The following is a 16,416-nucleotide window of genomic DNA, read 5'->3' as shown; positions in this document are numbered from 1 at the left end:
GCAAATAATACATTATATGTTAATAAAAACAATTAAAAAACAAACAAACAATCAAAAAACAAAAAGAAAAATTATATATTCCACAGGAAAAAAAGGATGGTATCTATACAGAACATAAATCCTGATTCAGATGATTTATATCTCACCATATTTCATAAAAGAATTCTTTAATTCCATAAAGATTGTTCCAGAGGAACAGACTACATATATATTTTTATTTCTATATATAAAGAGATTTATTACAAATCATATGATTGTGTTATTATGGAGGCTGAGAAGTCCCATGATGTATTGTCTGCAAGAAGGAAAGATGGTGGTGTAGTCCTAAGAAGAGTAGGGTCAATGGTATGAGTCTCAGCCTGAAAAGTCAGGGAAAGACTGATGTCTCCACTCAACAGTCAGGCACAGAAAGCAAATTTCCCCTTTATCTGCCTTTTTATTCTATTCAGACTCTCAACGGATCAGATGATGTTCACCCGCATTAGGAAGAGAAATTTGCTTTTCTCACTACCAATTCAAATCCAAATCTCATCTAGAAACAGCCTGAAAAATACACCAAGATATCAAGTTTAATCTGGGCATTCCAGGTCTCAGGCAAGTTGACACATGAAATTTAGCATCACATATATGGGACTGAATGGCTGTGTGTGGATATACATAGACATTTGTGTGTCCATACACATATACACTCACAAACATGCACAAACAAACATAAATAATATGGTTTTCCCAACATATAATGGATGAATGGAATGGGTAGAACACTAAAAGATCTTGGTCAGGCTTTTTTTTTTTTTTTTTGAAAATTAGTTTTTAATATAATCTGTTTTAAAAGAACACGTGAATTACAAAACAAAACAAATCTTTCAAAAATGCAAAGTTAAGGTATGCAGTTTTCTTCTAAATACTATTAAGAGAAATTGCATTACATTATTCTTTCACATAGGATATGTAACCTCTTGTAGTATTGTAGGTGTTTAGTGAGATCAGAACATTTCATTTGTAAGCTGAAACAAATATCAGATAATGTATCTTAAAATCTTTTAAAATCTTTTAAAAGATTACAACTAAAAGAACATAATTTCTTCTTAAAGAACTATATGAGAATATTAGAATATACATTTTTTATAAATATGATTATTAGTAAAGATCCTATTAAGTTTATTAAGTTGTTGGAACTCATTCTGTGGGTTCCAATAGATAACAAATGGAAGTTTCCTGAAATTACGTATTTTAAAAGCTGATGGTAGTTTTTAGTGCCAGAAATATGTTGAAAGAAAATGTTATGTCCTGTCTAGAAATATTACAAAATATGGCAGTATCATTTGTTATTCCTGAGAAGATAAGTTTCAGATGTATTAATAAGTGGACATTTTCTAGGGCCATGATTTGAATAACATATAACATGGTAGACTTGGTAAGTTTTTTTAACACTGTGAGAATACCTTATCGTCAAAGAAATAACAAAGCATTACATGGTTATTATGTTAAGTAGTTAAACACAAAAGCTAAATGTGAAGTTATAAGATAATCAAAATAGAAGTATAAAGCTAAATATATGTATTTACAAATATATATCTATACATATCCATATGTGTTTCTATATATGTGGGGGGTGTCTGTCTATATGTATCTGTGTGCATCATTGCATAGTGGTACTCAGTATACCATTGGTACTTAGGTCACAATCCTGTATAATGCCTAAATACTTCTAATACTTTCTTTTATTGTTCTGTCAATTGAATTGAGTTAGATTTACCAATACAGAAGCAAGTTTTAAATGTTTTAACTTAAAAATTATTTGGGAAAATTTTTCAAAGAAGTATAGGTTAAATAAAAGGCTTTATTTAGAACTCTTTTTCTTAATATTTTGGAACCATAGTCTCTATTTTGAATTTTTAAAAATGGTCTCTATTACATATATCAATGAATGACAGTAAATTATTTACATAAATTATTGATGATTTTTACTGTCTATCCCATAAGTCAAGACATTCTCTTGCTTCATTTAACACTATGCTTTTGGTCTTTCTGAAGATATAAAGACACTGAATTTTAATTCCAGATATATACTATGCAAACTTCACTCTATTTCTTCATTGTTTCAAAAAGTTATGGACTACGTAATTTCCCAGCCTCTGACAACTCTTCAGTGCTATTATTCTATGGATAACATGTAGTGTCTTAGTTGGAATGACCACCAGGGGCTTTTGCAAGGAACCTCCTTTGTAAGGGATGAATCCAGTCTTCCAAGATAAGGACAATATTGAGAGATATCAGTGCATTTGTGATTTGTAGTTTATATTGTTGCAGACTGAATAATCCACCTACACCACACACACGTGCGCGTGCACACACACACATCATATCCTAATCCCGGGAACCTTTGAATATCAATTTACAGTGCAGAAAAGGGACTTTGTAGATATAATGAAGTTAAAGATTTTGACAGAGTAGATCATGCTGAGTATCTGGCTGGGTCGGATGTAATCACAAAGGTCCTTATAATGGGGATGCCGGAAGAGTCCAAATTAGAGGACGTGTGATGACAAGCAAGAGATTGGAGTGATGTGCCTGCTGTGCCTGAGAAGGAGTTTGAGCCCCGTCTACAAGCCAGAAGAGGCAATGCAACAGGTCCTCGCCCAGAGCCTCCAGCCCTGCAAATACCTTGACTTTAGCACCTAAGACTCAATTTGGACTTTTGACCTCCAGAACCGTAAGAAAATAAATCTGTGTTGCATTAAGCCTCAGAGTTTGTGGTAATTTATTGTAACAGTAACAGGAAGCTAGCATACATGCCAAATGAAAGAAGACATAAAGATACTTGCATTGCATCAAAGTCTAAATCTTATAAAACTTCTTAAATAGAAATACTTTATAAAAATAAAGAAATTGCTAAAAATTACTATTTAACTTTTTTACCTTTTAGTTAAATAATAGAAATTTAAAATGAAAGTAACTAAAGTTTAACCTCTAATTCAATTTTAACCATGATCTTGTATAATCTGTTCAGCTGAATTTCTTATTTTCTTCTCTTTATTCCCGTGTCAATATTAACAAGTCAAATATTGGAAAACTCCAGATAAAGGGCACTGTTGTCACATTGCCAAGAGATTATGACTGAAAGAGTTATATATAAAATCAACAAGCCCACAAAATATTTCACCAACCTAACCACAATCACCAAGTCACCTTCCAACCCCCACATCCCTTCTGCCATTCTCCACCTCTATAGGAAAGGAAAACATGTCCACAGCCACACACACGCCTAATTTAACTATACATAATCATTCCCATAAAATCCCCCAAAAAGTAGCAGGAAAGAGCACTACTTACTAAATTCCAACTGGCCCACCTGATTGTGTTTTCTTTTAACCAAAAGGGCAATTTGAAAAATCCTTATGTACTTAAATTTACTTGGCCAAAGAATAAGCTAAAGATATAATAAAGATATAATATAATATTTGTGTAAATACCTTTACTAAAGCAACTGTTTTAGAACTAGGCAAATAGATTCACATGAATTCACCCAAAATAACATCACATTTGTTGTCTATTGTAACAAATTACTAAAATTTTATTTTGTAATAAATACTTTGTAAAACAAATTACAGAATTTATTTATTTACTTATTTATTTATTTAATTTATTTATTTTTATAGAAGCTTTAGGGAAAAACTGATTTCTTGGTTTTTCTTTCTAATTTCCAGAGGCCTCTTGCATTCATTGGCTCAAAGCTTCCTTCTTTCATCTCCAAAGACAGCAAAGACACATCTCCCTGGCCCTATCTTGCATTGTCACACCTCTCTATACCCACAGCTTCTCCACTTTTAAAGGATTTGTGTGATCAGATTGGCCTACGAGATATCCAGGAACATTTTCCTGTCTCAAAGTCTGTATCTTTTATCATGTCTGCAAGTCTTCTTTGCTATATGAGGTAACCTATTCACAAGTTCAAGGAATTAGGGTATGTACATGCTTAGGAGTCACTATTTTGCTTACCACACTCAAATGCACACAGATACACACACATATTCAAATTGAACTCCATGGGAGATTGCTGTACATAGGAACATAATGACCAAAAAACCAACCCATTTAACAGAATTACTGAAAAAGGAAGATATGCCAGCTAATTTGTGTTTTTTAGTTTGCTATTTAGATAATTATCTTCCTTTTATGGTTTTGTCGGGGGGGCGGGGGGGTAGAAAAATGGAGACTTTGGGAAAAGGAATGTTAATCGAAACAAAGACAATCATTAGGGATTCTGACATTTCCTGTCGTGGAGACGACAGAAACAAGACAGAAACAGGGTAAAATGTCCTGGACATGTTATCACAAACAAACTCATGTACCCAGAGCTTTATTATTCATTCATTCATTCATTCATTCATTCATTCATTCATCAATTAATAAAGAATATTATGTCCCTGCCAAGCTCCAGCCTTCCAATAGGAGATATTGGAATAGATGAGTCCGACAAATAACATCCCTGCCCTCATGTTTCTCACAGTCTAGCAGGAAAGGCTGATGTTAAAGAAATTATTTCCACAGGATGATGTAATAGGCTGGATTCAATTTTGGTGAAATCTCTAGGTTGGTATTTAAAACCATGAAAGTAAAAAATAAGTATGCTCCTGATTGATCTCTTTGTTTCCAATGCTTACCTACTCTAATTTCAAACACATTATGGTGGTTTGAAAAATACTAACTGTGGATGGTGGTGAGATTTAATTTTTTGAAAGCAGATTTATACTAGATTCGATATTAGAAGCATAACTAAAACAGTAACTTTAGCTAAAAAGCATCCAATGGTGTTAAATGTAAGCCAACACGAAATTACTTTTAAAGTATAGCATTTGTTATCATCACATAGTATTTTTGCCAAGACTAATACTGGGCCTTGAAGTATGGAAACTGCTCCCAGTTCTGTGGTACACCATAGTTTTGGTTCTGTCCATCATGTGGCATACCACCAATTAAAATGACTGGACATACTGTTGCCAACACAGCTAATCATGTCTTTACATTAAATCATAACCCTCTACTTTGCAGTGGCAGGAGAAAAGTAAGGAGCAAAAGAAAATGTTGGGAAAGTTCCTTTTTGTACACATAGACATTTTTATAAACCAAAACTGTCTTTATAAGTTTCACTCCTAAGTCTTCTAATCTTCTTACCAAAGATGTATAATGGCAATAATTTTATTTATATTTCTGAATCTCTTTCTCTGTCCCTTTCTCTCTCTCTCTCTAAATATATATATATATATATATGTATCTATACATGTACATATATATATATTTAAAATCAATATTTCAAAGTCATCAAAATCATACTACACAGTAGCTTGCAGTTTTTGTTTAAAATCATTTTAAGGCTTTTCTAATGTGAAATATACTTTGGAAACATAATCAAGTGACTAAAATATTCTACCATCCAGATTTCACTATAAATCATTTCATCTTTCTCTTATTTATAAAAGTTAGTTTACTACTTTTTGTTGTGATAAATGAGGTTCTGATACACCTTCCTTCATACAAGTCTTTGTGTGTGTCTGTTCTTTTGTCTTTATGATAAATTTCTACAAATGTTATTATAGGTCCAAGAGTATGAACATTTTATTGCTTTTTAGATAAAAATCATCCCAAATGTTTGTCAATGTATTATTCCTACCAGACTATATTTCTCCTCACCCTTTTCAGCACCAGATTTTTACCAGTTGATTTTTTTTCAAGTGTGTATTTTTCATTGTTGCTGTTTAATGGGAGGTGTGAATGCTGACTCTAAAGGAGCCCTCAATGTTCCCTGCCCTTGGGTATTCACACCTTTGTGTGATTCTCTCCCCTTGAGTTGGGCTGGATTCCTGATTTAGTTCTATTCAAAAGAATCTTGAAGAAGCAATGGGATATCACTTCCAAATTAGGTTATAAAAGGAAGATAGCATTGTTTTGGGCTCTCACATACTCCCTTCTCCTCCCCATTCTGACCCCCCTTCCTCTCCTTCTCTCAGATTCCTTGTTCTGCTAAAAGCTTCCAGTTGTGAGTAGTCCTAAGAAAAGACGTATAAGGCAAAGGAACTAATATCTCTGGCCAAAAGCCAGCGAGAATGAGAGGTCTGCCAACAACGGTGTGAGTGATATCAAGATCAGATATTCTCCTAATTGAATCATGAGATGACTCCTGTTCCTCTGACCGACACCTCCATTGCAACCTTGTAAGAGATTCTGAGCTAGAGGAACTGCTACATCTGGATTCTTCACCCACAGAAAACGTAAGGTAATAGATGTTTTTGGGGTGCCTGAATGGATCAGTCAGTTAAACGTCTGCCTTTGGCTGGGGTCATGATCTCAAGGTCCTGGTAGAGTCCTGCATGGGGATCCTTGCTCAGTGGGGACCCTGCTTCTCCCACTACCTGCCTTCTTCTCTGACAAATAAATAAATAAAATCTTAAAAAATAAAATAAATGTTTGTTTTTCCAGTCACTAAATTTGTGGGTAATTTATTGCACTGGAATAGATAAATAACACAGAAGAGAAGTTGTACTTTGTAGCTATTTTAATTTTAATATCAGTGAGAGAGGGCTTTCTCTTTTTCATAAATTAGTGTTCGCTATGTTTTTGTGATCTGTCTCTTCATATTTTTGCCGTTTTCCAATGGACGCTATTACCTTCGATTTGTAAGAGTTCTTTGTATTTAAGAATTCTGTTTCTGTCTGTCATGTAGTTTGCTAATATTTTTCAAGGTATCTTTTGTCCCTTTATTATGTTTTGGGTGTTTTAACATAAATAAGGTTTAAAACTATAGCCAAAACTATCTTTTTGTTTGTTTGTTTGTTTGTTTTTTGCTTTGTTTATTTATTTATTTATTTATTTTATTTTCAGTGTAACAGTATTCATTGTTTTTTTGTTTGTTTTTAATTTATTTTTTATTTATTTTCAGCATAACAGTATTCATTATTTTTGCACCACACCCAGTGCTCCATGCAATCCGTGCCCTCTATAATACCCGCCACCTGGTACCCCAACCTCCCATCCCCCGCCCCTTCAAAACCCTCAGATTGTTTTTCAGAGTCCATACTCTCTCATGGTTCACCTCCCCTATATCCTGTCTCTTACTGAATGTCCTTACTACTTCTAATGGCTTATCAACTGATCTTCTTGGATTTTTCTAGAAATACAAACATACACTCTGTTAATAATGATGGATTTTTATTCTTCCTGATAGTCACAGGTTTTATATCTGTGCTTGTGTTATTTTCTTGTCAAGAAACTTCAGAAGTTAAATGATTAAGAGTAATAATGACTACTTTCATCCTTTGTTTCTTAGTTTAAAGGACTGAGCAAAGTAGATCAACTTCAAGTGAAATGAGTTACTTAATCATACCTGAGATACAAACAATTGTAAGATGCACTTTAGAATTGACAAAATACAATTGATGATATTTTTATATTCATTCTGTTGATTTGCTCTCTATTTCTAATGTATTAATAATTTTTATTTGTTCACATATTGAATCAGTTGAGGTGATCATGTGGTATCTTCCCTTTGTCTTTGGGTAAGGTCCTACTAGGTTACATGACTTCTACTAAAGCCAAACTTCCTGTGTTTAAGTTCAACCCTAGGGGTTGTTTTATCTAAATGCCTGTACTTATGAGGTTCAATGACAATCTTCTCTCGTTCTACAAGTGAGGGAGGATTTAACTCTTTCACAAGAACAAATAATCTATTGCTAAATGAATTATTAAAAAACACTAGATTGCATTTTAATTTACTCCCATGGACTGAAAACTCTTTCACCCCATCCCAAGGGACAAGGAAATGGACTATGATGCCAATACAAGCGTCAGGGCTGTTTCTGCCCTAAGTACATTTGATTGGTTGCATTTGCCACTCTTTTTGATATTGTGTATTTCTTTTTCATCTTTCTTTCTTTGCTCACAAGTCTGTAACAGGACTTTGTTTTTTGTCCAGTGCTATAATCACAATGCCTGACCGGTGTTTGGCACGTAAGAGGCCCTTGGTAAAACATCAGTTGCGTAAATTTAATATTTTGTGAAATAATTTCAGAAACTATTATATAATTTGTAAAAATATGCAACAAGTGCTTTAATGTGGGTGGTAAATGCACGACATATATATTTATTGCCTTTGAAAAAAATCTTGAAAAGCAAATTTTACACATATGAAAGTCATTAATATAGCTAGAAAACATGTCTGGTACATTTATAGTACATTATGTTATATATTTATCAAAAGATAACATGTAGCCAATGAAGAAAACTTGGATTTTTTTCTTTTTTTTTTTTTTAAAGATTTTTATTTATTTATTTGACAGAGAGAGATCACAAGTAGGCAGAGAGGCAGGCAGAGAGAGGAGGAAGCAGGCTCCCCGACGAGCAGAGAGCCCGATGCAGGACTCGATCCCAGGACCCTGGGATCATGACCTGAGCCGAAGGCAGAGGCTTTAACCCACTGAGCCACCCAGGCTTCCCAAAAACTTGGATTTTAATGAAGGTTAAAATATATTCATAGATCAGAGTGATATTTATTAAAATACCTTAATATTTTATTAAAATATTCAAACTAATCATTTAGAACTTTATTCTGGGTCAAGCTAAACATTATTTTTTAAATTCACATTATTTTTTTTAAGATGTTATTTATTTATTTCATAAAGAGAGCGAGCAGGAGCAGGGAGGAAGGCTGGAGAGAGAGGGAGAAGCAGACTCTCTGCTGAGCAGGGAGCCCAATGTGAGGCTCCAGACGAGGACCCTGAGATTATGACTTGAGCCAAAGGCAGATGTTTAACTGATTGAGCCACCCAGGCACCCCCAAAATTCACATTATTACCTTTTACATTGCATTAGTTATTTTCTTAACTACTTCGCAACAGTAAATGTGGCACACCACAGTTTCATTGGGGCGAGGAATAAACAACTATTATAAATCATTAAATGTTCAAACACTATTTAAAATTCATTTGTCATAAAACAGAATGCATTTCAATTTAGGCAATAAGATTTCATATAATAATATTTTTTATTCCATTTTCTGTATGAAAGCAAACCAATTTAGCCACTCATAAATTAAATATATTAAATTTCTGAGATTTATTGAGAAAAACAGATGAAACTCCAAATACTTTTTTTCCTTTCAATTAAAAAATGGCTGAATTTTGCATCATGCCTTTGAAAGGCTTTTGGATCTCATTGCTAATACTTACAAAAAAACAAAAATATTAACTCCCTAGAAATATTTAGAAAGGCTTAACTTTATTTTCAAAATACTTCGTAGATAACTGGTTCTACAAACACTGTGAATTACCTTCAAAGAGTCATACTCCCAATAGACTTTTTAAGTTGAAACAGAACAAAAATAAGGTCAATTACAAATACGCCCTCTAATTGTAGAAGGTAGTAAAAGACTGCATACTTTATAGCGACGTGTTAGGAGCTTTCCAGTCCATGCTTATGACAACCAAGAAGAGATGCCACAGAGGTCACAGGAAATACTTGTTCCACGCTGATCACTGGAAGGCATGTTAATGTGAAGCCCAGATACTGTGCAGGGAGGATTCGCCAACGTGCAGTTTGAGCCCAGGAACGCCTGTCCGTTGGGGCAGGCTGCAGTCGTGCACAAGTGCTCCCAGCTGCAGTGACATGGTGCTAAGCATGTTTTCAGACTAGTCCCAGTCGAGCGGCATCTTATCCAACCAGAAACAATCCCACAATCCAGCTCTTTTTAAGTGATCATCCTTGTATCATAACAGATTAAGGTTGCAGCTACTTTGGATTATGTTTAATCTAACCTTTATCCATTCACATCTTCACCTGAAACTTACAAGGACCAAGAGTCAATTGCCGGGGCATAATTCACAATGACACTGATCTTGCCTTCCTCACTCTAATTATCTGGATTAAGAATAACACTTTTGAGTAATTATTTTCACATTGGATAAACATTAAGCTTTCCCGGATTTATCTGAGCTTTTTCCTAACATGAAATAGATCCAACCAGGCTTATAAGAACATAACTGACAGCAGTGACAGCTTAATCAAGGCAGCCCTAAACAACTAAAACAATAAGGAAATGTTTATTTCCCATGTTTAGAATATTGAGGAATCAGAAACTTGACAACTTTAGTTGCAAAAAAATCCTAGATATTCAAGTGCAGCACTCTAACTTTTTTCTTTCCTTGTAATAATTCAGTAATCCTCAGTAAAGTTCAAACTCTGAAACACTGAGAACTATGATAATGATATAAAATTGGCTATGCTGCTACCCATCATAAAAACTAAATATCTTCATTTTCATAGCCAACCCAATGTCCTAAAAAGAAAGAAAACGTTACATCACAATCAATGTCCTGATTATAATTAAAATGAATCAAGTACTTGCTGTATCACTTCTGATGGTTATTTTTGATCATTCTGAATTGTCCATCCAAGATTGCACGATCCCTAAAATTGCTATCAGAAACAGGCTGGAAAAATCTTCCAAGCTTGTCTTTGAAACTATCTAAGATCATATACAATTACACACTAAATCACATCACAAAACCCAATTATACTTCGGCTTTGCAGATCCACAGATAACCTCTTAAAGAGCAAACTCCCTCACTGTGTCGACCTCTGACCTCAAGCTCTTTTTCCAATCTTCATCGGGCTGACTCTGTTTCTTAGCCAGGCTGAGAAGCCCAAACTGCTTGTGGTCAAAAAAGCCTGCAGGACTTCTGAAGGGTGCCAAGTGTTCCGTTTATCACTAGTTTAAGATGAAAGTTAATATTGCTGAATATTTTATTCTTGCTTTTTAAGATATGTTTATACTCTTCTGCCACTCATGTATAACCAAACATTTTAAATGGAGAAATTTTTAAGTATTCTTGCCTTCATTGTAATGGTTTAATGATCACAACATTAATCAGCTTCAGAAAAAAGAAAAAGAAAGAGAAAGAAAGAAAGAAAGTAAGTTGCTGACTATTTTAATGGAACACTGAAGAAAAACAAAAAGACATTCCAAACAAACAAATTCCAAACAAGCTTTTGCAATGAGAAGAAGAAAAGAAGTGAGCTGGCTTTTATAGCAGCATCTCTCCAAAGTCCACGATTACATGTTTGTCGATCCAAGTTTGGAGCATCATAATCATTGAGTACATAATTTTCCACAGAACAAAGGACTCTAATTTCATACCAACTCTTCTCCAGAATTACTGAAGGAAATCACCGAAAAGGAAAACATGGACCAGATGTTTATGGCATTTTCTGTGAGTGAATAAATAACGTTTAAAATAATATATAAAAAGAGGTGAATAATTCATCTAATTCTAAATGTGAAGGAACTCAAAATTGTTGGTGGTTCGTTCTCAGATTTGTGCTTGTGATGGCTTTAGTTATCTGTTCAGTGTGTCTGTAAACGTGCTTTCCTACATAGTGACAATTATATGTCATCACGTGGCAAAACTGCAATGGCATTTGGAAATCATCTGCTCTAACTTTCCAAGCCTTATCCTCTGTAAAGTGTGTTGATGACTGGAAAATGCACATTAAAATGACCATCTATATAATCCCGAGTAATAATACCACATATGTATGAGTAGCTAAGTCAGAGATCCACCTTTGCAATTGCCTTCCTCTCAAGTGAAGTATTTTGGTTTGTAAGATTGCGTTAAGATGAGAACAAAATAAAATTGTCTTAACACATAACTCAGGGCATCTTAAAAACAGGCTATTTTATAATTAATTGTTTAAAGACATTGCCCTAACATATAGGATATCCCTCTGCTCATTGCCTCAAAGAATCTAGAATGAGTCAGGAAAATAATTAGGCCTCAGAAATGCAGTGTGGACAAGAGTGACTGAGAATTTTGAAAAATTTTTAGGTAGAGGTATAATATGCTGGAGAACAAAAGATGACATAGAATTAACACCATAAAGATTTATGAACGTCTTTAGATGATTACAGACCTTATGAATGAGTACAAGCATTTGAGTCCATATTTAAATCACATAAGACAGGGGGAAAAAAAACCCTGGAAATTAAAGTCCTATTTTTCCCCTAGAATCTTCTCCATTTTTGAGAACTTTCCTTTAGATTAGAATGCATGGAGGCCCAATCATCTATCATGTCAGATTAGCTGGTAAATTTTATGAAGCCTGAAGTGATAGTCTTCATGCTTAGTTAGCTCATGTATAGTGATTAATCAAATGAATGAAACTCTGAGGCACTCAAAATACATGAATTAAATTGAGCTATAAGACTCTAATTACTAATAATTTAAATATAATTTCTATAGTCTGAAATCATCATGAATCCTTCATATCCCTCCATCTTCCTTATGTAATAACGGAAGAAAAGATCTCTAATGATTTTTGCATTTCTAAAGATCTGTGATGGATGAAAGAGAAGCAACTAGATACATAAGTAAGATTATTGAAATCTGAAAAAGAACAAAATATATATTATTTTCCCTGAAAATGTTCTGACATTGAAAATGTAATATAAAAAAAAATTAAGAAAAAAATAAATTAGGTGTTTGGTGGAAGAAGGTGTGAAATCTCTAACTGCTGACTGTACTTTATAAACATTTACATTATCCTAGAGCTGTTCATACTTACGGACTTCCTGAACACTATATAATTTTACCCATTGTTGTAGAAGTTGCCTTCTTTATACAAGTGTTGTATAAGTGGTATAAGGCATGTGTTCTTGACAATCTGGACAATTCCTTCTTGACAGTGCTTAAAGGCTGAGTCTACATGACAACCCCAGATGGTTTTTAGGTGAAGGATAAAAAAAAAGTGATATAATTGATTTGGTGCTAGTTGAGATGCCCTAAATGTTCAGTTTCAACTTTTACCTAATCCATCTATTCCACCTTTTTTATTTTCACTTTTTAAAAAATTTTTAAAAATTAAAAAATAAAAATAAAAAAACCTCATAAGGGATTGGGGTATTTGTCTAGTATTCTAAAAATGTCTCAGAAGTTTTGCTAGGGAAAAAAAAAAAAGGTCCTTCAGAATTTTCTCTACCATTAAATTGCTAAGACTGTTTAACATAGATGTTTACAGTTAGTCTCTAGAAACCTCTACTAATATATTCACCAGTTTTTTAGGTAACCACTCTAAGTAGCCTCCCTTGAGTTGCTCTGGGTAAACACCCAGGGCTGTTTCCAAAAATACAGAAAACCATTCCCAAAGAAACTTTTAAAATTGGTATTCAAAAGTTCATACATCCAGAGATAGGGGAATAGGAATAATGTCCACAAACAGTTCACCAATGTAAGCAGAGGAACTTGTTATGTTGAGACTTGTTATGTTTGAGTTTAGTTCAATTTCATTTGCATATAATACGACTTGGTTTGGTTGGATTTGGCTTAGATTGGTTTGGTTTTGTTGGTATCATTCGTTTTGGAGAGGTAAGCTGAGGGTGCTGGGAAGAGGGCCTTGACCTGAGTAGAACAGTCAATGTCTTGAGGATCTACCAGAATCGGGGAGATGGGGGAGTAATATTCATACCCTTCTTCAAGACTCTTCAAAGTAAAAAAATGGAAGTCGTTAAAAAGGATGATGGATACATATAGGCTTTTCTTGTCTTATTGTACTTTGCAGATACTGTTTTGTTTCTGTTTTTGTTTTCGTTTTTCTTTACAAACTGAAGGTTTAAGTAACCCTGTGTTAAGCAAATCTATTGGCACCATTTTCCTGACAACGTTTCTCACTTCATGTTTTGGTGTCATATTTTGATAATTCCAGCAATATTTCAAACTTTTTCATTATTACTCTATTTGTTATGGTGATCTATGATCTGTAATTTTTAATATTACTATTATAATTGTTTGAGGGAACCACCTCCATATAAGATGGCAAGCTTAATAGATAAATGTGGCATGTATTGTGACTGCTCCACCAATCTGCTGTCCCCCTGTCTCTCTCCTACTCCTCAGGTCTCTCTATTCCCTGAGACACAGTAATATTGAAGTTAGGTCAGTTAGTAACTTTAAGTGTTCAAGTGAAAGGAAAAGTCACACATCTCTCACCTCAAATCAAAAGCTAGAAATGATGAAGTTCAATGAGGAAGGCATGTCAAAAGCTGAGCTAGGCAGAAAGCTAGGTCTTTCACAGCAAATCACTAGCCAAGCTGTGAATGCAAAGGCAAAGTTCTTGAAGGAAATTAAAGATACTACTCTAGTAAATACACATGATAAGAAAGCAAAAAAAAAAAAAACCTTATCATTGATGTAGACAAAGCTTCAGTAGTCTGGAGAGAAGATCATACCAGTTACAATATTTTCTTAAGCCAAAGCCTAATCTGGAGCAAGGCCCCAGCTCTCTTCAATTCTATGAAGGCTGAGAGAGGTGAGGAAACTACAGATGAAAGGTTTGAAGCTAGTAGAAGTTGGTTCATAAGTTTGAAGACAAGAAGTCATTTCTATAACATACAAGTGCAAGGTGAAGCAGCAAATGCTGGTGTAGAAGCTGCAGTAAGTTATCTGGAGGATCTGGCTAAGATCATTAATGGAGTTGGTTACACTGAACAACAGATTTTCAATATAGATAAAACAGCCTTCTCTCTTTTTGGAAAAAGATGCCATTTAAGACTTCCATAGCTAGAGAGGAGAAATCAATTCCTGGCTTCCAAAACTTCAGAGAACAGGCCGATTCTTTCATTAGAAGTTGATGCATCTAGGTGACTTTAAGTTGAAGCCATTGCTGATTTTCCATTCCAAAAATCCTAAGATCCTTAGGAATTATGCTAAATCTATTCTGCTGGCGCTCTATAAATGGGAAAATGAAGCCTGTATGACAGCACATCTGTTTACCAACATGGTTTACTGAATGTTTTAAGCTCATTGTTGAGAACCACTGCTCAGAAAGAAATGTTCCTCTCAAAGTGTTATGCTCATTGATGATGATCCTGGTCAACCAAGAGCTCTGATGGAGATGGACCATGAGGTTAATGTTGTTTTCATGCCTGCTAATGCAACAACCATTCTGCAACTCACGGATCAAGACTTTTGAGTCTTATGATTTAAAAAATACATTTCATAAGGCTATAGCTGCCATAAATAGTGAATCCTCTGATGGATCTGGACAAATAAATTGAAAACTCTCTAGAAAGAATTTGCCATTCTAGATGCTAGTAAGAACATTTGTGATTCAGGGGGAAAGACGAAAATATCAACAGAAATAGGAGTTTGGAAGAAGTTGATTCCAACTCTCATGGATGACTGTGAGGAGTTTAAGAGGAGGAGGAAATGGATGAAGTAACTGCACATGCAATGTAAGAGAACTCGAACTAAATGTGAAGCTTGAAGGTGGGACTGAAATGAGGCAGTCTCAGGATCAAGCTTGAATGGATGAGGAGTTGATTCTTATGGATGAACAAAGAAAGTGGTTTCTTGAGATGGAAACTACCCCTGGTGGAAATGCTATGAGATTGGTTGAAATGACAACAAAGGACTTAGAATATTATGTAAACTTAGTTGATAAAGCAGTGGCAAAGTTTGAAAGGATTGACTTCAATTACGAAAAAGGTTCTGCTGTGGGTAAAATGCTATCAAATACCTTCACATGCTACAGAGAAATCACTCATGAAAGGAAGAGTCCATCAATGTGGCAAACTTTATTGTCAGCTTATTTTAAGAAATTGCCACAGCTGCCCTAACCCTCAGCAAACACCACCCTGTTCAATCATCAGCCATCAACATCTAGCCAAGACCCTCCACCAGAAAAAAGATTCGGATTCACTGAAAGCTCAGGTGATGGTTAGCACTTTTTATCAATAAAGTATTTTAATTAAGGGATGTAGATTTTTTTTGACATGATGATATTGTACATTTAATAAACTATAGGACAGTGTAAATACATCTGAGGTGTGACTATAGACAGTCAACACTGTAGTTCAGTATAGCAAGAGAAAATTAGAGAGGTCAGTATAAATTTCTTACTTAACTATGAAATGGATGGACTCTTATCTAATGATGTGTTGTTTAAAAGTTAAACATTGAGGGGCACCTGGGTGGCTCAGTGGGTTAAAGCCTCTGCCTTCAGCTCAGGTCATGATCCCAGGGCCCTGGGATCGAGCCCCGCATCAGGGTGTCTGCTCAACAGGGAGCCTGCTTCCCCCTTTTTCTCTGCCTGCCTCTCTGCCTACTTGTGATCTCTCTCTCTGTCAAATAAATAAATAAAATCTTTCTAAAATTTTTTAAAAAGTTAAACATTGAGTATATTAGGTAGGTACTCTTTTTATGATATGAGGTATATAAAAATAGGTACCAAATTACAGTAGGGAGATAAAATGTGTAAACAAATATCCACAAGTCATATGATGTCATTAAAAGTATCAGTAGGGGGCACCTGGGTGGCTCAGTTGGTTAAGCATCTACCTTCAGCGCAAGTCATGATGTAGGGTCCTGG

General features: G+C 34.6%; 1 pseudogene; it reads left to right on the top strand.

Annotated features, from left to right (window-relative positions):
• The first annotated feature begins 4,212 nt into the window (after window positions 1–4,212).
• Window positions 4,213–15,769, top strand: LOC116582203 (annotated as a pseudogene).
• The last annotated feature ends 647 nt before the right edge of the window (window positions 15,770–16,416 follow it).

This window comes from Mustela erminea, chromosome 2, assembly GCF_009829155.1.
Source record: "Mustela erminea isolate mMusErm1 chromosome 2, mMusErm1.Pri, whole genome shotgun sequence".
NCBI classification, from domain to species: Eukaryota; Metazoa; Chordata; class Mammalia; order Carnivora; family Mustelidae; genus Mustela; species Mustela erminea.
The sequence above is the reverse complement of the archived record's forward strand: the minus strand, read 5'-3'. Positions and strand labels throughout refer to the sequence as shown.